We start from the raw sequence: 11,863 nt of genomic DNA, 5'->3' as shown, positions 1-11,863 counted from the left end.
TTTTTCATAGATCTATTGACTTGATTTGTGGACCGTTTTTTTGATAAATTTTCATAAAAACTTGAATAAAAGGGAAAACTTCACAAATAAGATCAAAGTTTGCACTTCAACTTTCAAATTACTACTTGATATGTTACTTTATTTTTCGATTCCGATGTAGAAAAAATATGCTGATTGGACTAGGAAAACTTAAATTTTAAATTGAGATTTGGCAGAACGAATCAATATTCCGTTTCCAAATTCTCTGTCGTTTTTTTCTTAAGGAGAGAATTTGTCATCATAAAAAAAGTTCTAAAATTTAAAAAAAAAAACAATAAAAAATCATCACTATAAGTAAAAAATAAAAAAGTTAAAAAAACTAAAATGTTTCTGTCGTCATTCTCGTTTCAAAAAAAAAAAAAGAAAAACGAAAAAAAAGGCAAAAAAATACAATGCCGAGAAAAAATACACAATGACAAAATAAACAGAAAACACAATTATAAATAAAAAAAGACACAATAGATGGCAAAATATGACACAATGCCGTGCAAAATATTACACAATGTTGAGTAATATAACACCATATTAAGAAAATAAGACATGAGGTATGTTTGGCAAAATTAACTGAAAGGTTGTGAGTGGATGTTGATAGATGTAACTTTTTAGATATATTTAGGGGTTTGGCATAATAGCTATATGCTTTTAGCCATAAGCTTTCAGCTGGTTTTGCCAAACATACTTCATGTCTTATTTTCTTAATATTGTATTATATTACTCAACATTGTGTAATATGTTTGGCAAAACTAGTTGAAAGCTTGTTGCTGGAAGCTTTAATGGGATAATTATATACCCTTGCAAACATTGAAATCATATATACTCATTCAAAACTAAAAATATCATACATGGCCTTACAAAGTTATTAATGTATCATATACACCCAATTAATTAAAACAATTTAAAAAATCACCATATTACATTGGTTCGATTTTATATGCGATAAAAGGTTTAAAATGTAGATCATTTGACTCGATAAATCTTTGAAAGGTTTGCAATTTTGAAGATTGAGACGAGACGATTTAGTTGTCGTTAAATATGAGAAACGTCAATCAAAATTAAATTAAAATTATATGATATAAACACATGGTGAATGTGAAGGGGTAGAATGGTCGGTCTATTCACTAAAAAATTGACATAGTTAAAATTTTAGAATAATAACGGTATAATTGCCATATATTTATTGTTCTTAATGAATGGGGTATATATGATACTTTAACTATTTGGTAAGGGCAATATGATATTTTAAATATTTTGTAAATATTAAAACCTTGCTCTGTGGAGGGTGGGGTTATAATAAGAAGTGGAGTGTTTCTAAGAAGTGTAAGAAGTAATCTGGTGCGTTAAATATGTTGATCTGATGATGAATATGGAAAGTGTGTTTATTGTGCAGTGTGTTTATTATGCGGTGTGTTTTATTAGATCTAATGGTAAAAACACACTTTCTACACTTCATAGAAAAAATCTACTTCTTATTATGTCACACCCCGGCTAGGTAATTGCGGAAGCGTAATACGGGAATGTAACAGACACCTCTGGTATCAACCACATTGTTATAAAGAAAATTAATAAACTAGTTTACATCATGTTACATTGGTTGATACTAAGTTTACAAACTAGGAGAAATACACATAACCAGTTCACCTGGCTATTTATTCTTTATTAATATACTTGTATCTATCTACAACGATTCAGTCTCACTCTTAGCACCGAGCACATAAGCAAATTATTCCAATTTTGGCTAACCTGAAAGGCATGTTAAAACGGTTCAACTACAAAGAGTTGGTGAGTTTCATAAGTTTGTACGAGATCAGTATACGTAATCGTAGTGTTCAGTATCTATGTATGTATGTAAGTATGTACACGATGTAATAATACTAAGCCACAAGTGAATCCTTGACACGTTATACCACGTGGCCTCCACTGCCCGCGCGTTTCCCCGTGGCCTCAACTGCCACATGCCCCAAATGTACTATGTCTAACACCACATAGCATGATACAAAAGGTTCGTGTGGTCATGTGCAATTGTAAACATGTTCCGGCATACTCCACCGACTGTGTGAATTGGGTTTGTCAAACCAATAATACTATTCACAAGCCATGGGCTCGAAGTAATCACTTGTGTGGGGGACTTTCAAGTGTTAGCACTTAGATAATTCACATCATACAACATTTCCATGTAAATAAGTACACATAAACATGATTTCCATCCCAAAAGTTTGTAAAACAGTTTAAAAAGTGGGGTCATAAAACTCATCTTATCATAGTATGAATCAGGTACACGTGAAGTATGTATTGTGCCTCGATTATAGCTTGTATCCTATTATCGGTATAGTACGGTTAACACTAGTACAATCTTTAAACTATATTGGACTTATATCTAGTCTGGGTATGGCTGTTACGTCTAGAACATGTCAGTAGTCTTAGATTGTGATGTTGTACACATGAAATGTTCAAAATCAATATTGGCTCAGTGTCACCGTTTTCCGTGCCTGGCCAAGTTGGTCGTTTACGCGTTTTGAAAATAGGTTAGATCACACAAACTTGAGTAAACATACTTTTTGATAAAACGATTCTTTTTATAAATGAAATATAAGGTTTCAGTATCTGAATTGGTCACAGGGTTCGTTTCCGCTTTCATACGGGTTTGATTGTACAAAATGCAAACAATCCACCCGAATTGTCCGGAAATCTCGTAAAAAGTTTTTTTTTTATCAAATTCATTAAGAACTATGATATTTGACCACTGTTTACATTTTGACATACCAGTCAGTTCGTTATACATTTATGTTTTCATGAATGATGTCTTTTATTTTAAAGCAGTGTCGTCTAATGGCATTTATGAATTAGTTCATGATAATACATCCATTGATAACTCGTTGTACCAAACTAACACCAAAAGAATCAAATTGGATATGATAAGACATTTCTTTGGCATTGTCGCCTTGGTCACATAAACAAGGATCACATTCATACAATTCAAAAGAATGGTCTTTTGGAATCAAATGATGACTCATTTGATAAGGTGTGAATCTTGTTTATTGGGAAAGATGACCAATGAGCCCTTTAGTGGAACTAATGAAAGATCGAAAGACTTATTAGGTATCATGCATTTGGATGTATGTGGTCCTTTTAAGACAATAACAAGAAATGATGAAAGATACTTCATTACCTTTACCGACTATTATAGTCTCTATTGGTATGTATTCTTGTTAAAACACAAAAATGAAGCCTTTGAAATGTTCAAAGTCTTCCAAACTGAAGTACAATATCAACTCAACAAACAATCAAAGTACTTCGTTCTGATAGAGGAGGTGAATACCTCAATGATGCGTTTCTAGATCATCTTAGGAGTTGTGGGATTGTCTCACAACTTACTCCACCTGGAACACCACAACACAATGGTGTGTCTGAAAGGAGAAATCGAACTCTATTGGATATGGTTCGATCTATGATGGCTAGAAGCACATTACCTCTATCATTTTGGGGTTTTGCATTGATCTCCGCGGCCCGTATTCTGAATATAGCACCAACCAAGAAAGTGAAAGGACACCTTTTGAAATATGGCATGGAAGGGTTCCATCATTATCATATTTAAAGGTATGGGGTTGTGAGGCTTATGTCAAGAACCACACCCAAAACATACTTGAAAGTCAATCCACTAAGTGTATTTTTGTAGGATATCCCAAAGATTCGGTGGGATATTATTTCTACAATCCAAACGATCGTAAAGTGTTTATTGCTCAAAAGGCTGAGTTCTTGGAAAGAAAGTTCCTTATGGAAGGAACTTAACGAACAGTGGAACTTGAGGAGGATCGAGAACCACAAGCCAATACACGTTTGGTTGGCACTAGTGATCAACAAGAGATTGTTGAGAATGATCAAATGGTTGATCAAAACACACAAAACGTTCACAAATCTGGTAGAATTAGCACCCCACCTAAAAGATATGGATTTTTCATGGATGGATGCTATGTGGTAGATTCAGATGAACTCACCACATACCGAGATGCAATGTCACAATCTGATTGTGATAAATGGCTTGAAGCCATGAACTTTGAGATGCAATCCATGCATGACAACCAACTATGGGACTTGGTTATACCACCTCTTAATTCCAAACTGGTGGGAAGAAGGTGGGTTTTCAATAAGAAAACTGATATGCATGGAAACTTGGATACTTATAAAGCTAGACTTGTAGCAAAAGGTTTCATTCAAACTCAAGGGGTTGACTATGATGAAACTTTTTCGCCTGTTGCGATGTTAAAGTCTATTAGGATATTGTTTGCCATAGCCGCATATTATGACTATGAGATATGACAAATGGATGTCAAAACTGCTTTTCTAAATGGACACCTTGAGGAATATGTCTATATGGTCCAGCCTGAAGGTTTTGTCGATCCACAACATCCTAATAAAGTATGCAAGTTAAAGAAGTCAATCTATGGATTGAAACAAGCATCCAGAAGTTGGAATCACCGTTTTGATAATGAAGTTAAGAAATTTTGATTCATCAAAAACGCTGATGAAGCTTGTGTGTATAAGAAAGCTAGTGGGAGCATCATTACCTTTCTGGTATTATATTTCGATGACATACTACTATTTGAAAATCACATTCCAACCTTGGAAGGTGTAAAATTCTGGCTTGGAAGTTGTTTTTCCATTAAGGATCTTGGTGAAGCTGCCTATATTCTGGGAATAAGGATCCATAGGGATAGATCAAGGCGGTTGATAGGTTTAAATCAAAGTGCATACATTGACAAAATATTGAAAATGTTCAAGATGGACAACTCTAAGAAAGGCTTAGTACCAATTCAAAGAGGAACAATATTGAGTGCTTCTCAATGTCTAATCTCAAAGGATGAGCAAGACAAAAGGAATGGAATCCCATATGCATCTGTTGTAGGTTCCATCATGCATGCCATGATATGCACTAGACCGGATGTGTCATGCTCTTTGAGCATGACAAGTAGATACCAACAGAATCCGGGAACTAGCTATTAGATGCGGTTAAGAGCATATTAAAATACCTTAGGAGAACTCATGATATGTTTCTAATATATGGATCTGGTGAGGAGGAACTCGTTGTAAAGGGTTACACTGATGCGAGTTTCCAAACTGATCGAGATGATTCTCGATCACAATCGGGATATGTTTTCGTTCTAAATGGTGGAGCTGTCTCTTGGAAGAGTTCAAAACAAGATATGGTAGCATTGTTCACCACTGAATCTGAATACATCACCGCCTCATTGGCATCTCAAGAAGCTGCATGGATTAGAAAGTCCGTGGCCGATCTAGTGGTAGTCCATACCATTCAGGACCCTCTAGAAATCTTTTATGACAACGAGGGTGCGATTGCTCAAATCAAGGAACCCCGTGCACATCAAAAGACAAGGCACGTTGAGCGGAGATTCAACTACATAAGAGATGAAGTTGAAAAAGGAAAGATATGTATTCACAAAGTTTATACTGATCAAAACATTGTGGGAACAAATGTGAAGGTAAGACTATTATGAACTTGGATTGGTAGATATTCATGAATAAGTTGATTATTCTAAATGTTCGTAGTCGATCACATTTGTGGGAACAAATGTGAAGGTAAGACTATTATGAACTTGGATTGGTAGATATTCATGAGGTATGCATATAGCAAGGGTTTGCTGCCAAGGTTCATAGATATTTATGGGATAAATATTGGAATGACCCGCCCTCAATTTTACTGCATGGAATCTTTGTGATTTGTGGTCATAAGTAAATTTGAGTAAAGGCGAACATCATAGTATCCTCCAACCTGAGATACATATTGGGTCTTGATATTCACAAACTATTATACTTTGACTTAGTTCTTCGCTGCTTTAAAATTTGTTAGTACATAAGGCTAAGCTCAAGTATAGTACAAAGTGATAGTGAGAGACGTATGTAGTCAATAGGGGATTTGTCCCTCTTATTCGTTGAGAGTTAAATTTCTAAGGCCTGATAAGTTAAATCAACAGAGAATGATCACTCTGTCTCTCTGAATTTAACATGACATTTGTGGCAAAAGGATAAATGATGGTTTCACCTAAATCATTTTCAAGTAAGGGACTTGAAGGGGATGATGTTATTGAATGACACTTCATCATGCGTATTAGGGATAGTAAACCGCTGTTAGGCGGTATTTGCTATTTGCATCAATATTCTATGTATCTTGTGCAAGTGGAAGATTGTTGGAGTCGATCTGCCCAAGCGACATATTTGAGTTGATGTGGCTAGTACGTTATGATCCAAGTCGGGTCATACCCAATAACAAGCTAGACAAACACCGCGATATTTATTATTAGATATGCTCTAAGTAATAATTATTAACACTTATAATATTTGGAAAAATGGTTTTCTGAATATTTTGCACTTGTGTGACATATAAATTGTATGGACAATTTATATATTTGAGAGATGTCATTTATTTGGATAAATAAAAAATATGTATAAAGAAAATAAACAAAAGATGGCTTTGGGTTTTGGGGGGGGGGAACCCCTTGGGGGGGGGGGGGGGCGGCTCCTCGTCCCCTTTCTCTCTCCTGTTTGTGTTTTCCAATACATGCAAATGAGTCTATTGGTAGATAATTATTCTTGAACTCTCCAACCATAATTTCTCTCTCAAACACACACAAGACTCTTTTTCTCTCTACTTCGGCCGAGAACAAGAGGAAGAACAAAGGGAGTGCAAAGTGTAAGAATCCTAGCAACTTGGTGTTTGTTGAAGGCTTATTTGGGTATACAACCTTGAGGTTTTCTACATATAAGACTCGTCATTCAAACCGTTCATTTCCTTCGGTGTTTCTAAGACTTGAAGGTATGTTTTAAAATACCCAATGGTTGTATTTGATAGCATGTTAATTTGTATATGGATCCTGGTTTGGGTTTAAACATAAATGGGGTTTTATGTGTATTGGTAAACCAGATTTAAAACTAATAATTTCCGCGTTTTCCTTATAAAAGGGTTTGTTTGGACTTTGATAGTTCACAGATTTATGAATCAACCAACCAAAAGCGGTAAACACATAAGCATGTATTGTAAGCATAGAACACCAAATCGAGCATTTATTTAAGTAAAGTATACAATAAAGTTTGTGGTTTAAGACTCAAGCATAAACCATTTAGTTTGAATAAGTATGCAATATCACCCCCAAAACGTAAGATGGACAACGAGGTATGAAAAGTACTCACTTTCAAGTAACAAACTTGATTTGGTAAAATGACGAGTAACCGGAAGGATGGGGTTTAACGAGCTAAGTCTATATGAAAGGAAGTCTTGTATTAGAAAGGTTGCCTAGGAAGTCTTTAAATAAAATACATGATAGGAAATGTAAACAATTTATAGTTTAAGGTTTAATATGTAAATATTTAAGAAAAACATACTGATAGTCTTTTTAAAAATATAAGTTTGCTCGAAACCGGGTTAAAGTATCTAGCCCTTTATATTTACTCAACCTATGTTAAGTAATAAGGTGGGTAAAAATGCAAGAATGCAAGCCTCTTTATAATATAGATACTAAAACGGGTTTTAACAAGTGTTTCAGGTTGTTGGTTCAGGTCTTGATATTTGGTCAAACCCAAAGTCAACTTTCTAAAATAATGAATGTTATGAGATAACTCAATAAAATTTAATAAGACTTAACCAAGTATGTAGTTCTATTGTTTTAGAACTAACAACTTCCGTTAAGCGAGTCTTCGGTTTGTCGGTCCAAACTTTGTTATGAGATCAAGTTGGATCGAACATTTCCAAGTACTTCAGAAAATAATTAAAATCAGTTTATATAGGTTTTTTAAAGATTTATACAAGTCTTGATAGGTAAAAACACACTTGTGTGCCTTAAGCGAGTGAAAATCGATTTAGTTCGGTTTGGTTCGTTTTCCATCTCCCAATAAGTTCATGGATGGTTGCCACATGCCCAAATATCAATGAACTTGTATAATTAAGTATAAATGAAGATACTTAAGTTTTACAACCGAAAAGTTAACAATAAAGTCTTTTAACGAAAGTTCGGTTACGGTTCGGATCTTGTTTCGGGTTAAGACCGAGGTAAGATTCTACTAACCCATAACCATAGAACTTATAAAAATAATTTGAGAAACTTAATCTAACAATAAGCATGTATAAACAATTCTTTAACAAAACTAGTAAACAAAGTTCGGTTTACGGTTTGGAGCTATTTACGGTTAAACCGAGACTAGTCTCTTCAAACCCATAACTATGGAACTTAATAAATAAGCAATATGAGCATAAGTTAATCATGGTTAGTAAGCAATAATAAAATTAGATGGTTAAATGCGGAAAATATATAACAAGGACCACGAAAGTCCTTCATGAAACCTTGCCTTACGAGGCCCGACACTTCACCGACCTATACTGGAGAAATGACCACCAAAGGTAATAAGGGGTGTATATTATATATATGTTGTTCCATAAGTTATAAGTGTTTATATGTTAGTTAGAAACAAGTATTATGGTCAGTTTGACTTTTGAAAGTCAAACTGACAAGAACAAAGAAAACAACCATAAAGACTCTTGAATTTGAGTGAGGAAATGGTTTATGAGCAGGGATTAATGTAGGGAAGGGTCTTGTATAAATATGATAAGATTGAAAGGGTTTTACATTAGGTCTAATGGGTAAAAATCGGATTGGATAAAAGGATATAAACCACAAACAGCAACAACCAACATAAATCTGACCTGATGGCCACCATGCTACACGGCCGCCCTAGCCTTCATGGTCGCCCGACACGGCACCCATGAGGGTTGGTTTTGTTCCAGCTCGTCTTGCGTGGTTTGTTTTGCCTCCCGGAAGTTCGTTTTCTATGTAATTATAGTGTTTTAAAGGCGTTTTCGAATCCGTATAAAGGGGTTTTTCAAATTTAACAATTGGGAATGATTTAGTAACATAAAAACAAATATTTTATATATTTGAAATGTTCGGAATATAAATCAGGGTTGGTTTACAACATAAAAACGAATCGAAATTGACGAATGTCACACTTTCCTTGTAAATCCATGACTAGATCAACACGTAATCATCTTTCACATCATAATATGTTGATTCAGCACTTTTCATCTGCAACAACAAACTCAAACCAGTTAATACAACTATGACCGATACACACCTTTACTGCAGACTGTTAAAATATCACAACATCAGTACGATAACAATTCAACTAGCAACTCATTTCAAAGATATAAAATACATGCAGTGTAAAATATGAGTAACAAAAAACAAACCATTCATACCTTGATAGAGATACCCTAGAGATAAATATTAAACTGATACACGAAACTGATTATGAATAAATTTGTTTGCAGGAAGTAGGAAAAGATATAAAGACTAAACATTAATATTGAACCAAGTGCTTTGTCGGTCAGCATTGAAAAACGTGCAAACAGTATCTCCACTAGAACTTTCTAAAATTTATTTAATTCCATTTTCGGTATAAGTTCAGTTCACCGTATATGATTCAGTCAGTATTAAGGTCCATACCGTATAACTCTAAATCAACATATAAGGTTAAAATAACTTATACGTCGTATAAGTCATAAAAACTTATACACCCGTATAAGGTCAAAAACCTTATGCGTTCAACTTAGGTCAGACATAATCTGGACAAATCAACCAAAAAAAACTTATGAACTATGGACTCAACATGTTCGGAATATCATAAAAATGTATTAACAACCAAAACCCCTATGAATAAAGATAAAAAACAAGTTCAATTAGATCTAAAATGTAACCAGTTGATGCAGGAGTATCTCCTAATTTCAATTCTGATTTTTATTATCTTTTATTATGTTATGTTTATTTAGTTTCCAAGTTTATCTCTTTTTCATTTTAGTATAAATAGGGGTGTCAGGGTTTATCTGTTAGTCAGTTTTTGATTAAGTTTTAATATAAAGAACATTTTTCTTGGAACTTCGGTTCGATTTATCGTCTTTTTGATTAATCATGAGTCTCTCGAGCCATTGATCGCTTCCGAAACTGCATCAGTTGGTATCAGAGCTTTTGGTTCTCAAATGGCTCGGCGGGTGGAGGCGAATACTTTCTTGATCGTAGAATCACCGACAGAGGCAACGATAGAAGTGTTTTCTATTCACGTGCTCGTGTTAAAGATCGACGTCCTACTCGCAGATTCGCCGACCGAGGCAGCGATGGAGTCTATTTTGATCCACGGGATCTAAGATGATCAAATGGCTCTGGAAACGAGTTCGTGATCTGGAAATAAAACAAGAGATCAAACGGCTTCCCGCGAACGATGTCCGGGATCTTGAGTTACAAAGGGCGATGCGTGATAAGGAAATCAAATCGAGAACTATCGTCTGGGACGAGGTGAAACGAGGAGGAGCATCCTTTCGACCATCCCCATCCTTGGTTCGACGAACCGATCTATGAACATGAATCTGGCCAGGAGTTCTTGCCGAACGAAGAACCTCGGTATGATGAAGACGGGTTTTGCTGTGACGAAGAAGTGTGCTTGTTGGTGCATACGGTTCTTAACGATCATACCATTCAAGAGGCCGAACAAATCGAAGTTGGTGAGGATTGCATGTATTCCAATAGAAACATAAGTGTTGATGATGAAGTGGTTTCTAAAAGTTTGCTTTCTGCAGATGGTGGTGTTGGTATGGGAATTTCATTAGTGTCGATGACTGTTATGAAAGTTCTAAATAATCGTGAGATAAATCTGGAAGCTCCAGTATTTCGCACTCATTTACGAATGAAGGCTTGCAGGTATTATGTCCTAAATATGTTGGAATTCAAAATGAATTTGATTTTGAAATTATTGATGGAGATTATGGGTGAGATTTTGGGGTCAATGCATGGCCCACGTGGGGGGTAAATTGAACTATATTCAATTTAGAGGAAAAATGTTATTGTTTACGGTAATGATCACCATCCATATTTGGATAACATTCATTCACGTGGGACTCTCAGATACATGGAATCTTCAAATAGCGGTGAAGTCTACGTGGGGTTAAACCTTAAGACTTCGGCTCAACAAAATGCATACGATTTTTTTCGACGTTCTCAAGACTCGAGGACGAGTCTTTAATGAAGACGGGGAGAAGGTGGTGAAGAGACCCGGAACCCAATAGATCCAGGTGGTACAGGTCTGGAACAGGGTGAGACAACCCGTGAAGTTAAGTTATTTAGACAGACCGTGATGATAATAATAAGTGGTAATCGGGTTGATGTTCCATTTGATCCAGGTGGCATTTGTTTTGAAAGAAAACCTCGAGGCGAGTTTTTTTCGAAGACGGGGAGTATGATGCAGGAGCATCTCCTAATTTAAATTCTGATTTTTATTATCTTTTATTATTTTATGTTTATTTAGTTTCCAAGTTCATCTCTCTTCGTTTTAGTATAAATAGGTGTTAGGGTTTATTTGTTAGTCAGTTTTTTGATTAATTTTTAATATAAAGAACATTGTTCTTGGAACTTCGGTTCGAGTTATCGTCTTTTTGATTAATCATGAGTCTCTCGAGCCATTGATCGCTTCCGAAACTGCATCACCAGTACTGTTCATTGTCAAACAGTTCACAGATCTGTCATACAGAAATTGATTTATACCTATAATACTTCTTGTAGTGTGCGAATCAACGGCAAGAAATACAAGAAATCAAATACACACGGTTATACAGACGGATGATAATAGATCAATGAACCATCGTGTAGGTTCTCAAGACGTGTATACGTTGAACAATAATGAGAACTTGGGCGTATAACCTCCTTATATATGATACACATATACGCCCGTATGAGTGTTTGACTTATACGCCGTATAAGTCAAACAACTTATACGC

Source organism: Bidens hawaiensis, unplaced genomic scaffold (assembly GCF_021521415.1).
Source record: "Bidens hawaiensis isolate Kalapana, Puna unplaced genomic scaffold, B.hawaiensis_p1.1 tig00079951_1, whole genome shotgun sequence".
In the NCBI taxonomy this organism is placed as follows: domain Eukaryota; kingdom Viridiplantae; phylum Streptophyta; class Magnoliopsida; order Asterales; family Asteraceae; genus Bidens; species Bidens hawaiensis.
Note: the sequence above shows the minus strand (reverse complement) of the source record.